We start from the raw sequence: 14,701 nt of genomic DNA on the forward strand, positions 1-14,701 counted from the left end.
GTCGGGGACCCACACCGCGGCGGCGGTTGGCAAAACGCTGAGCCTTCTCTTGTGACAACTTTAAGTTGTCCACCACATGATTCCAGATCTGCTGCAACCTATCCACCACAGAATCTACCCCAGGACAGTCAGAAGGCTCCACATGTCCCGAGGAAAAACGAGGATGGAAACCAGAGTTGCAGAAAAATGGCGAAACCAATGTAGCGGAACTAGCCCGATTATTAAGGGCAAACTCAGCCAACGGCAAGAAGGTCACCCAATCATCCTGATCCGCAGAAACAAAACACCTCAAATAAGCCTCCAGAGTCTGATTAGTTCGCTCCGTTTGTCCATTAGTCTGAGGATGAAAGGCAGACGAAAACGACAACTCAATGCCCATCCTAGCACAAAAGGATCGCCAGAACCTGGAAACAAACTGGGATCCTCTGTCAGACACAATATTCTCAGGAATGCCGTGTAAACGAACCACATTCTGAAAGAACACAGGAACCAGATCGGAAGAGGAAGGCAGCTTAGGCAAAGGCACCAAATGGACCATCTTAGAAAAGCGATCACATACCACCCAGATGACAGACATGCCCTGAGACACCGGGAGATCTGAAATGAAATCCATGGAAATGTGTGTCCAAGGCCTCTTCGGGACAGGCAAGGGCAAGAGCAACCCGCTGGCACGAGAACAGCAAGGCTTAGCTCGAGCACAAGTCCCACAGGACTGCACAAACGACCGCACATCCCGTGACAAGGAAGGCCACCAAAAGGACCTAGCCACCAGATCTCTGGTGCCAAAAATTCCCGGATGCCCTGCCAACACCGAGGAATGAACCTCGGAAATGACTCTGCTGGTCCACCTATCAGGAACAAACAGTCTGTCAGGTGGACAAGAGTCAGGTCTACCAGCCTGAAATCTCTGCAACACACGTCGCAAATCCGGAGAAATGGCTGACAAGATAACTCCCTCTTTAAGAATACCAACCGGTTCTGCGACTCCCGGAGAGTCAGGCACAAAGCTCCTTGAAAGAGCATCAGCCTTCACATTCTTTGAACCTGGTAAATACGAGACCACAAAGTCAAAACGGGAGAAAAACAATGACCAGCAGGCCTGTCTAGGATTCAGGCGTTTAGCAGACTCGAGATACATCAAATTTTTGTGATCAGTCAAGACCACCACACGATGCTTAGCACCCTCGAGCCAATGACGCCACTCCTCAAATGCTCACTTCATGGCCAACAACTCCCGATTGCCAACATCATAATTCCGCTCAGCAGGCGAAAACTTCCTCGAGAAAAAGGCACAAGGTCTCATCACAGAGCAACCAGGGCCTCTCTGCGACAAAACGGCCCCTGCCCCAATCTCAGAAGCATCCACTTCAACCTGAAAGGGAAGTGAGACATCAGGCTGGCACAAAACAGGCGCCGAAGTAAACCGGCGCTTCAACTCCTGGAAAGCCTCCACGGCTGCAGGAGCCCAGTTAGCAACATCAGAACCTTTCTTGGTCATATCCGTCAAAGGTTTAACAATGCTAGAAAAATTAGCAATAAAACGACGGTAGAAGTTAGCAAAACCCAAGAACTTCTGAAGACTCTTAACTGACGTGGGTTGAGTCCAATCATGAATAGCTCGGACCTTGACTGGGTCCATCTCCACCGCAGAAGGGGAAAAAATAAACCCCAAAAAGGGAACCTTCTGTACTCCAAAGAGACACTTTGAGCCCTTAACAAATAAAGCATTCTCACGCAAAACCTGAAACACCATCCTGACCTGCTCTACATGCGAGTCCCAGTCATCAGAAAAAACCAGAATATCATCCAGATAAACGATCATAAATTTATCCAGATACTTCCGGAAAATATCATGCATAAAGGACTGAAACACTGAAGGAGCATTAGAGAGCCCAAAAGGCATCACCAAGTACTCAAAATGACCTTTGGGCGTATTAAATGCGGTTTTCCATTCATCTCCTCGCTTAATGCGCACAAGGTTGTACGCACCACGAAGATCTATCTTGGTGAACCACTTGGCACCTTTAGTTCGTGCCTCCCGGTGTTGGTTGAGGGCGAGTTGGAGTACGTGGTGGAGAAGATCTTGGATTCTCGTCTCTCCAGGCGGAGGCTTCAGTATCTGGTCAAGTGGAAGGGCTATGGTCAGGAGGATAATTCCTGGGTTGTTGCCTCTGATGTGCATGCGGCCGATTTAGTTCGTGCCTTTCACGCTGCTCATCCTGATCGTCCTGGTGGTCTTGGTGAGGGTTTGGTGACCCCTCCTTAAGGGGGGGGTACTGTTGTGAATTAGACTTTTTGGCTCCCTCTTGTGGTCACTAGTGATATGACTCTGGGATTGTCTTTCTTCAGTTTGGCACTCACCTGGGTCGTTAGTCCAGGGGTGTCGCTATATAAACTTCCTGGATCCTTAGTCCAGTGCCTGGCATCGTTGTAATCAGATCCTTCTGTTGCTCCTGTCTGCTGGTCCTGGTTCTTGCAAAATTAAGCTAAGTCTTGCTTCTTTGTTTTTTGGGTTATTTGCTTTGCTTCTATTTTTGTCCAGCTTGTACTAAATGTGAGTTCTGACCTTGCTGGAAGCTCTAGGGGGCTGGTGTTCTCCCCCCGGCCGTTAGTCGGTTCGGGGGTTCTTGAATATCCAGCGTGGATATTTTAATAGGGTTTTTGCTGACCATATAAGTCATCTTACTATATTCTGCTATTAGCTAGTGGGCCTCTCTTTGCTAAATACCTAGCTCATTCTTATGTTTGTCTTTTCCTCTTACCTCACCGTTATTATTTGTTGGGGGCTTGTATCCAACTTTTGGGGTCTTTTCTCTGGAGGCAAGAAAGGTCTTTCTTTTCCCTTCTAGGGTTAGTTAGTTCTCCGGCTGGCGCGAGACGTCTAGAACCAACGTAGGCACGCTCCCCGGCTACTGCTATTTGTGGTGCTAGGATTAGATATATGGTCAGCCCAGTTACCACTGCCCTATGAGCTGGTTTTTTGTGTTTGCAGACTTGGTATTTATTCCTGAGACCCTCTGCCATTGGGGTCATAACAGGGGTGATCGGATCACGGGGGGGGGGACCGGAGCACAGGGAGGGGGGACCGGAGCACGGGGGGAGCGGACAGGAGGACGGAGGAGCGGACAGGACGACTTAGGGGGGCGGACCACGTAACGGAGCACTGGGGAGGAGATCGGTGGGTGTGCGGGGGGACAGATTAGGTTTTCCAGCCATGGCCGATGATATTGCAGCATCGGCCATGGCTGGATTGTAATATTTCACCGTTTGTTTGGGTGAAATATTACAAATCGCTCTGATTGGCAGTTTCACTTTCAACAGCCAATCAGAGCGATTGTAGCCACGAGGGGGTGAAGCCACCCCCCCTGGGCTGAAGCACCACTCCCCCTGTTCCTGGAGATCGGGTGAAATTGGAGTTAACCCTTTCACCCGATCTGCAGGAGCGCGATCCCTCCATGACGCATACGCTGCGTCACAGGTCGGATTGGCACCGACTTTCATGACGCAGCGTATGCGTCAAAGGTCGGGAAGGGGTTAAATTTATCTTGAAATCATACTACGGACAGTTTTGTGTAATTTTTATTACAATTTTTTTTTGTTTTTTCTTTTTTTTTTGTTGGAAAGTAGGAGCTACACTGCTCTTTATTTTAAATACCAGTACAGTATGTTAATGTATGAAAAATAACAAAAATGCAGGACACACATCACATGTCATTTATACACACCACACACATGTCACAGCACAGCCATTCAAAATACCAGCACAGTATGAAAAATAAAAACATGCAAGGCGGGCGGTCGGGCACACACCTCACACGGCATTTATACACACACGTCACAGCACAGCCATTCAAAATACCAGCACAGTATGAAAAATAAAAACATGCAAGGCGGGCGGTCGGGCACACACCTCACACGGCATTTATACACACACCACACACATGTCACAGCACAGCCATTCAAAATACCAGCACAGTATGAAAAATAAAAACATGCAAGGTGGCCGGTCGGGCACACACCTCACACGGCATTTATACACACACATGTCACAGCACAGCCATTCAAAATACCAGCACAGTATGAAAAATAAAAACATGCAAGGCGGGCGGTCGGGCACACACCTCACACGGCATTTATACACACACATGTCACAGCACAGCCGTTCAAAATACCAGCACAGTATGAAAAATAAAAACATGCAAGGCGGGCGGTCGGGCACACACCTCACACAGCATTTATACAGACACATGTCACAGCACAACCATTCAAAATACCAGCACAGTATGAAAAATAAAAACATGCAAGGCGGGCACACACACATGCTGGATGGCAGTACTCACATAGCAGTCTCTGGCAGGATCTCTCTTGCTGGCAGGGTCTGTCTCTCTTGCTGGCAGGGTCTCTCTCTTGCTGGCAGGGTCTCTCTCTTGCTGGCAGGATCTCTCTTGCTGGCAGGATTTCTCTTGCTGGCAGGATCTCTCTTGCTGGCAGGGTCTGTCTCTCTTGCTGGCAGGGTCTGTCTCTCTTGATGGCACATTGAGGAATGAGGCCCACCTGTCCTGTTTATATAGTTTTGGGGTTGCCTGGGCAAAGTATCTACTTTTTGGAGCATGCTCAGTTGAAAAAGACAGATTGGGGCGACGGATCCGTCGCCCATAGGCGCCCTGTCATGATCTCTGCAGGCAGAGATCATAGCAAGCCTATAGAGGGACAAGCTCTCGGAAGATGGAACTATACTGACCATGAACTAAGCCTGCCGCGCAACTAGAAATAGCCAGGTAGCATTTCCTATTTATCGCTAGATGCCCAGCTCTGGCCTAAGACCTAAATAGCTAGCAGAGGGAAATATAAGACCTGGCTCACCTCTAGAGAAATATTCCAAAGAAGACAGTAGCCCCCCACATATAATGACGGTGAGTTCAGATGAAACAACAAACGCAGCAGGAAAATAGTCTTAGCAAATTTGAGGTCCGCTTACTAGATAGCAGAAGACAGATAGTATACTTTCATGGTCAGCAGAAAAACACTAACAAAACACCATCCAGAGATTACCTTAAACTCTGGCATTAACTCATAACGCCAGAGTAGCAATCCCTGATCAACGAGAGCTTTCCAGACACAGTAACAAAACTTCAGCTGTGAACTGGAACAAATAGGCAAAACAAAACATGGACAAAAGTCCAACTTATCTAGTAGTTGTCAGAAGCAGGAACAAGCACTGAGAGGCATCAGATAACATTGTTGACCGGCAAGAAACCACCAGAGAAATGAGCTTAAATAGCGACACCCACTACTGATGGAATCAGGTGAAACAGAAAAGAGGATGACAAGTCCAATTCCACAAGCGGCCACCGGGGGAGCCCAGAATCCAAATTCACAACAGTACCCCCCCCTCAAGGAGGGGGCACCGAACCCTCACCAGATCCACCAGGGCGACCAGGATGAGCCCTATGGAAGGCACGAACAAGATCAGAAGCATGAACATCAGATGCATTGACCCAAGAATTATCCTCCTGGCCGTAACCCTTCCAGTTGACCAGATACTGGAGTTTCCGTCTGGAAACACGAGAGTCCAAAATTTTCTCCACAACGTACTCCAACTCACCCTCAACCAACACCGGAGCAGGAGGCTCAACTGAAGGTACAACAGGTACCTCATACCTGCGCAATAACGACCGATGAAAAACGTTATGAATGGAAAAGGACGCAGGGAGGTCCAAACGGAAAGAAACAGGATTAAGAATCTCCAATATTCTATAAGGGCCGATGAACCGAGGTTTAAACTTAGGAGAAGAGACCCTCATAGGGACAAAACGAGAAGACAACCACACTAAATCTCCAACACAAAGCCGAGAACCAACACGACGATGACGGTTGGCAAAACGCTGAGTCTTCTCCTGGGACAACTTCAAATTGTCCATAACCTGCCCCCAGATGTGATGCAATCTCTCCACCACCGCATCCACTCCAGGACAATCCGAGGATTCCACCTGACCGGAGGAAAATCGAGGGTGAAACCCCGAATTACAGAAAAACGGGGACACCAAGGTGGAAGAACTGGCCCGATTATTGAGGGCGAACTCTGCCAATGGCAAAAAAGCAACCCAATCATCCTGGTCAGCAGAGACAAAACACCTCAGATATGTCTCAAGGGTCTGATTAGTCCGCTCGGTCTGGCCATTAGTCTGAGGGTGAAAAGCAGATGAAAAAGACAAATCTATGCCCATCCTAGCACAGAATGCCCGCCAAAATCTAGACACAAATTGGGTACCTCTGTCAGAAACAATATTCTCAGGAATACCGTGCAATCGGACAACATTCTGAAAAAACAGAGGAACCAACTCAGAAGAAGAAGGCAACTTGGGCAGAGGAACCAAATGGACCATTTTAGAGAAACGGTCACAGACCACCCAGATGACAGACATCTTCTGGGAAACAGGCAGATCTGAAATAAAATCCATCGAGATGTGTGTCCAAGGCCTCTTAGGAATAGGCAAGGGCAACAGCAGTCCGCTAGCCCGAGAACTACAAGACTTGGCCCGAGCACAAACGTCACATGACTGCACAAAGACTCGCACATCTCGTGACAGAGAAGGCCACCAGAAGGATCTTGCCACCAAATCCCTGGTACCAAAAATTCCGGGATGACCTGCCAATGCAGAAGAATGTACCTCAGAGATGACTCTGCTGGTCCAATCATCCGGAACAAACAGTCTATCAGGCGGACAACGATCCGGTCTATCCGCCTGAAACTCTTGCAAGGACCGCCGCAGATCAGGAGAAACGGCCGACAAAATTACTCCCTCCCTAAGGATACCTGTGGGTTCAGAATTACCAGGAGAGTCCGGGTCAAAACTCCTAGAAAGGGCATCTGCCTTAACATTCTTAGAACCCGGTAGGTATGACACCACAAAATTAAAGCGAGAAAAAAATAAAGACCAGCGCGCCTGTCTAGGATTCAGGCGTCTGGCAGTCTCAAGATAAATCAAATTTTTGTGGTCAGTCAATACCACCACCTGATGCCTAGCCCCCTCGAGCCAATGGCGCCACTCCTCAAACGCCCACTTCATGGCCAAAAGCTCCCGATTCCCAACATCATAATTCCGCTCTGCGGGCGAAAATTTGCGAGAAAAGAAGGCACAAGGCCTAATGACGGAGCAGTCGGAACCTTTCTGCGACAACACTGCCCCAGCTCCGATCTCCGAAGCGTCAACCTCAACCTGAAAAGGCAGATTCACATCAGGCTGACGCAACACAGGGGCAGAGGCAAAACGGCGCTTAAGCTCCTGAAAGGCCTCTACAGCATGAGGGGACCAATTAGCAACATCAGCGCCTTGTCTGGTCAAATCAGTCAGTGGTTTAACGACATCCGAAAAACCAGCAATAAATCGGCGGTAAAAGTTGGCAAAGCCCAAAAATCTCTGAAGACCCTTAAGAGAGGAGGGCTGAGTCCAGTCACAAATAGCTTGCACCTTGACGGGATCCATCTCAATGGAAGAGGGAGAAAAAATATACCCCAAAAAGGAAATTTTCTGGACCCCAAAAACGCACTTAGACCCCTTCACACATAAAGAATTAGACCGCAGAACCTGAAAAACTCTCCTGACCTGCTGGACATGAGAGTCCCAGTCATCAGAAAAAATCAGAATATCATCCAGATATATTATCATAAATTTATCCAGAAAATCGCGGAAAATATCATGCATAAAAGACTGGAAAACTGAAGGGGCATTAGAAAGACCAAAAGGCATGACCAAATACTCAAAGTGGCCCTCGGGCGTATTAAATGCGGTCTTCCACTCATCCCCCTGCCTGATCCGCACCAAATTATACGCCCCACGAAGATCAATTTTAGAGAACCACTTAGCACCCTCTATACGAGCAAACAAATCAGTAAGCAATGGCAATGGGTATTGATACTTAACAGTGATCTTATTCAGAAGCCGATAATCAATACATGGTCTCAAAGAGCCGTCTTTTTTTGAGACAAAGAAAAACCCAGCTCCCAAGGGAGAAGAAGATGGACGAATATGTCCCTTTTCCAAAGACTCCTTTATATATTCCCGCATAGCAGCATGTTCCGGCACAGACAAATTAAACAAACGACCCTTTGGATATTTACAACCCGGTATCAAATCTATGGCACAATCGCACTCACGGTGCGGAGGTAACGACCCAAGCTTGGGTTCGTCAAAGACGTCTTGATAATCAGAGAGGAACTCAGGGACTTCAGAGGGAATGGACGACGAAATAGAAACCAAAGGTACGTCCCCATGAATACCCTTACATCCCCAGCTCAACACAGACATTGCTCTCCAGTCCAAGACTGGGTTGTGAGACTGCAACCATGGCAATCCCAGTACCACATCGTCATGTAAATTATACAGCACCAGGAAACGAATAATCTCCTGGTGATCCGGATTGATACGCATGGTTACTTGTGTCCAGTATTGTGGTTTATTATTAGCCAATGGGGTGGAGTCAATCCCCTTCAGAGGAATAAGAGTCTCCAAAGGCTCTAAATCAAAACCACAACGATTGGCAAAGGACCAATCCATAAGACTCAGAGCGGCGCCAGAGTCAACATAGGCGTCCGTGGCAATGGATGACAAAGAGCAAATCAGGGTTACAGACAAAATAAACTTAGACTGAATGGTGCCAATGGAAACAGACTTATCAAGCTTCTTTGTACGCCTAGAGCATGCCGATATAACATGAGTAGAATCCCCACAATAGAAACACAATCCATTCTTCCGTCTAAAATTCTGTCGCTCGCTCCTGGACAGAATTCTATCACACTGCATACTTTCTGGCGTCTTTTCCATAGACACCGCCAGATGGTGCACCGGTTTGCGCTCCCGCAGACGCCTATCAATCTGAATAGCCATTGTCATGGACTCATTCAGACCTGCAGGCAAAGGGAACCCCACCATAACATCCTTAACGGCATCAGAGAGACCTTCTCTGAAAGTTGCCGCCAAGGCGCACTCATTCCACTGAGTAAGCACAGACCATTTACGGAATTTTTGGCAGAAAACTTCAGCTTCGTCTTGCCCCTGAGATAGTGCCATCAAAGTTTTTTCTGCCTGAAGTTCCAAATGAGGTTCCTCATAAAGCAAGCCCAAGGCCAGAAAAAACGCATCCACATCGCGTAACGCAGGATCCCCTGCTGGCAATGAGAAGGCCCAATCTTGAGGGTCACCCCTGAGCAAGGAAATCACAATCCTAACCTGCTGAGCAGGGTCTCCAGCTGAACGAGACTTCAGGGACAAATAAAGCTTACAATTATTTCGGAAATTCTGGAAGCTAGCTCTATTCCCTGTGAAGAACTCCGGCAAAGGAATTCTCGGCTCAGATACCGGAGCATGTACCACAAAATCTTGTAAATTTTGTACTTTCGTGATGAGATTATTCAAACCCGCAGTTACACTCTGGAGATCCATTATTGTCAGGTGCACACAGAGCATACAGAGATTAGGAGGAGAGAGAGAAAAAAGACTGCAGCAAGGCAGACTGGAGGAAAAAAAAAAAAAAAAAAAAAAAATTCCAGCAGACTTCTTATAACTCTCCTTTCTCAACCTGGGTCTTGAACACTTTAGTGGCCGGTCAAACTGTCATGATCTCTGCAGGCAGAGATCATAGCAAGCCTATAGAGGGACAAGCTCTCGGAAGATGGAACTATACTGACCATGAACTAAGCCTGCCGCGCAACTAGAAATAGCCAGGTAGCATTTCCTATTTATCGCTAGATGCCCAGCTCTGGCCTAAGACCTAAATAGCTAGCAGAGGGAAATATAAGACCTGGCTCACCTCTAGAGAAATATTCCAAAGAAGACAGTAGCCCCCCACATATAATGACGGTGAGTTCAGATGAAACAACAAACGCAGCAGGAAAATAGTCTTAGCAAATTTGAGGTCCGCTTACTAGATAGCAGAAGACAGATAGTATACTTTCATGGTCAGCAGAAAAACACTAACAAAACACCATCCAGAGATTACCTTAAACTCTGGCATTAACTCATAACGCCAGAGTAGCAATCCCTGATCAACGAGAGCTTTCCAGACACAGTAACAAAACTTCAGCTGTGAACTGGAACAAATAGGCAAAACAAAACATGGACAAAAGTCCAACTTATCTAGTAGTTGTCAGAAGCAGGAACAAGCACTGAGAGGCATCAGATAACATTGTTGACCGGCAAGAAACCACCAGAGAAATGAGCTTAAATAGCGACACCCACTACTGATGGAATCAGGTGAAACAGAAAAGAGGATGACAAGTCCAATTCCACAAGCGGCCACCGGGGGAGCCCAGAATCCAAATTCACAACAGCGCCCATTCTAGGAAATGGCGGACGCGACGGATCCGTCACGGACCGCCAATTAGGCGTAGACAAAAAACGTTACAATGTCCGTCAATGTCTAGACAACATCCGCCAAATTTCGACGGATCCGTCGCATGGCGGGTGGAACGGACGACCATCCGCCACAATCCGTCGCTAATGCAAGTCTATGGGAAAATAGCGGATCCGCCAAAAAAAAAAATGACGGATCCGCTATTTGTGGAAAATGGCAGTTTTAGACTGACGCCAAAGAACTGAAGTGTGAAAGAGGCCGTAGACAAAAAACGTTACAATGTCCGTCAATGTCTAGACAACGTCCGCCTAATTTCGACGGATCCCTCGCATGGCGGATGGAACGGACGACCATCCGCCACAATCCGTCGCTAATGCAAGTCTATGGGAAAATAGTGGATCCGCCAAAAAAAAATGACGGATCTGCTATTTGTGGAAAATGGCGGTTTTAGACTGACGCCAAAAAACTGAAGTGTGAAAGAGGCCTTATGGATTGTGAAGTCACTCTATAGTACAGTCCATAAATTAAAGGTGGAGAAATAAATCACAGGAAGAAAAATATATTTCCTTCATGACCTGTGATGTATATTTTAGCTATAGGTCACTGCATGGCATGTATTCTTTTGATACAGAAGTTTTCCAGACACGTGTGTGTCTTGTTCCTTGCATTATCTTACTTGAACTCCATTATCCTAGACAAAGTAAATCTGGTAAGGGAGCAATCTCTGTACCCATTGTATTGTGCTATACAGAACTGTTGTTAACCCCTTCCCGACCTTTGACGCCACGTAGGCGTCATGAAAACTGGTGCCAATCCGACCCATGACGCCTATGTGGCGTCATGGAATGATCGCGTCCCTGCAGATCGGGTGAAGGGGTTAACTCCTATTTTACCCGATCTGCAGGGAGAGGGGGAGTGGTACTTCAGCCCAGGGGGGGTGGCTTCACCCCCCCGTGGCTACGATCGCTCTGATTGGCTGTTGAAAGTGAAACTGCCAATCAGAGCGATTTGTAATATTTCACCTAAAAAACTGGTGAAATATTACAATCCAGCCATGGCCGATGCTGCAATACCATCGGCCATGGCTGGAAAACCTGAAGTGACCCCCCCCCCACCCCACCGATCGCCCCCCCAGTGCTCCGTTATGGGGTCCGGTCCCCTCCGTCCTGTGCTCCGCTCCCCCGTCCTCCTGCCCGCTCCCCCCCTGCTCCTATGTCACCCCCCGGTGCTCCGACGCCCCCCCCGTGCCCCGATCTCCCCCCCCTTATACTTACCTAGGCTCCCGGTGTCGGTCCGTCTCCTCGCTGGGCGCCGCCATCTTCCAAAATGGCGGGCGCATGCTCAGTGCGCCCGCCGAATCAGCCGGCTGGCTGATTCATCACAGGTACATTTTGATCGCTGTGGTAGGTTCTAACACAGCGATCAAAATAAAAAAATAATAAATAAACCCCCCCCCCCTTTATCACCCCCATAGGTAGGGACAATAATAAAATAAAGAAAATATTTTTTTTTCTTTTTCCACTAGGGTTAGGGTTAGAACTAGGGGTAGGGTTAGGGTTACGGGTAGGGTTAGGGTTAGGGGTAGGGTTATGGCATGTGCACACAGAGTGGATCGGCCGCGGATCCGCAGCGGATCGGCCGCGGATCCGCAGCGGATCGGCCGCGGATCCGCAGCGGATCGGCAGCGGATCGGCCGCGGATCCGCAGCGGATCGGCCGCGGATCCGCAGCGGATCGGCCGCGGATCCGCAGCGGATCGGCAGCGGATCCGCAGCGGATTGGCCGCGGATCCGCAGCGGATTGGCAGCGGATCGGCAGCGGATTGGCCGCGGATCCGCAGCGGATTGGCAGCGGATTGGCCGCGGATCCACAGCGGATTGGCCGCTGCGAATTCGAAGCAGTTTTCCATCAGGTTTACAGTACTATGTACACCTAAGGAAAACCAAATCCGCTGTGCCCATGGTGCGGAAAATTCCGTGCAGAAACGCTGCATTGTATTTTCCGCAGCATGTCAATTCTTTGTGCGGATTCCGCAGCGTTTTACACCTGTTCCTCAATAGGAATCCGCAGGTGAAATCCGCACAAAAAAACACTGGAAATCTGCTGTAAATCCGCAGGTAAAACGCAGTGCCTTTTACCTGCAGATTTTTCAAAAATCGTGCGGAAAGATCTCACACGAATCCGCAACGTGGGCACATAGCCTTAGGGTTAGGGTTGGAATTAGAGTTAGGGTTGGAATTAGGGCTAGGGTTTGAAATAGGGTTAAGATTAGGCTTGTGGTTAGGGTTACGGATAGGGTTAGGGGTGTGTTGGGGTTACAGTTGTGGTTAGGGTTGGGATTAGGGTTACGGTTGGGATTAGGGTTAGGATTAGGGTTGGAATTAGGGTTACGGGTGTGTTGCGGTTAGGGTTGTGGTTAGGGGTGTGTTGGGGTTAGGGTTGTGATTAGGGTTATGGCTACAGTTGGGATTAGGATTAGGGGTGTGTTGGGGTTAGTGTTGAAGTTAGAATTGAGGGGTTTCCACTGTTTAGGCACATCAGGGGTCTCCAAACGCAACATGGCGCCACCATTGATTCCAGCCAATCTTGCGTTCAAAAAGTCAAATGGTGCTCCCGCCCTTCCAAGCCCCGACGTGCGCCCAAACAGTGGTTTACCCCCACATTTGGGGTACCAGCGTACTCAGGACAAACTGGGCAACAACTGTTGGGGTCCAATTTCTCCTGTTACCCTTGCAAAAATAAAAAATTACTTGCTAAAACATAATTTTTGAGGAAAGAACAATTATTTTTTATTTTCACGGCTCTGCGTTATAAACTTCTGTGAAGCACTTGGGGGTTGAAAGTGCTCACCACACATCTAGATAAGTTCCTTCGGGGGTCTAGTTTCCAAAATGGGGTCACTTGTGGGGTGTTTCTACTGTTTAGGCACATCAGGGGCTCTGCAAATGCAATGTGACGCCCGCAGACCATTCCATCAAAGTCTGCATTTCAAATGTCACTACTTCCCTTCCGAGCCCTGACGTGTGCCCAAACAGTGGTTTACCCCCACATATGGGGTATCAGCGTATTCACAACAAACTGGGCAACAAATATTGGGGTCCAAATTCTCCTGTTACACTTGTGAAAATAAAAAATTGCTTGCTAAAACATCTTTTTTTGAGGAAAGAAAAATGATTTTTTATTTTCACGGCTCTGCGTTGTAAACTTCTGTGAAGCACGTGGGGGTTGAACGTGCTCACCACACATCTAGATAAGTTCCTTGGGGGGTCTAGTTTCCAAAATGGGGTCACTTGTGGGGGGTTTCTACTGTTTAGGCATATCAGGGGCTCTGCAAACGTAACATGATGCCCGCAGACCATTCCATCAAAGTCTGCATTCCAAAACGTCACTACTTCCCTTCCGAGCCCCGGCATGTGCCCAAACAGTGGTTTACCCCCACATATGGGGTATCAGCGTACTCAGGAGAAACTGGACAACAACTTTTGGGGTCCAATTTCTCCTGTTACCCTTGGGAAAATAAAAAATTGTGGGCTAAAAAATCATTTTTGAGAAAAGAAAAATTATTTTTTATTTTCATGGCTCTGCGTTATAAACTTCTGTGAAGCACGGGGGTTCAAAGTGCTCACCACACATCTAGATTAGTTCCTTGGGAGGTCTAGTTTCCAAAATGGGTTCACTTGTGCGGGAGCTCCAATGTTTAGGCACACAGGGGCTCTCCAAACGCGACATGGTATCCGCTAATGATTGGAGCTAATTTTCCATTCAAAAAGCCAAATGGCGTGCCTTCCCTTCCGAGCCCTGCCGTGCGCCCAAACAGTGGTTTACCCCCACATATGGGGTATCATCGTACTCAGGACAAACTGGACAACAACATTTGGGGTCCAATTTCTCCTATTACCCTTGGGAAAATAAAAAATTCTGGGCTAAAAATCATTTTTGAGGAAAGAAAAATTATTTTTTTATTTTCACGGCTCTGCGTTATAAACTTCTGTGAAGCACCTGGGGGTTATAAGTGCTCACTATGCATCTAGATAAGTTCCTTGGGGGGTCTAGTTTCCAAAATGGGGTCACTTGTAGGGGAGCTCCAATGTTTAGGCACACAGGGGCTCTCCAAACGCGACATGATGTCCGCTAACGATTGGAGCTAATTTTCCATTCAAAAAGTCAAATGGCACGCCTCCCCTTCCGAGCCTTGCCGTGCACCCAAACAGTGGTTTACCCCCACATATGAGGTATCGGCATACTCAGGAGAAATTGCCCAACTAATTTTAGGATCCATTTTATCCTGTTGCCCATGTGAAAATGAAAGAATTGAGGCTAAAAGAAATTTTGTGTGAAAAAAAAGTACT

This window comes from Ranitomeya variabilis, chromosome 3 (assembly GCF_051348905.1).
Source record: "Ranitomeya variabilis isolate aRanVar5 chromosome 3, aRanVar5.hap1, whole genome shotgun sequence".
Taxonomy (NCBI): Eukaryota; Metazoa; Chordata; class Amphibia; order Anura; family Dendrobatidae; genus Ranitomeya; species Ranitomeya variabilis.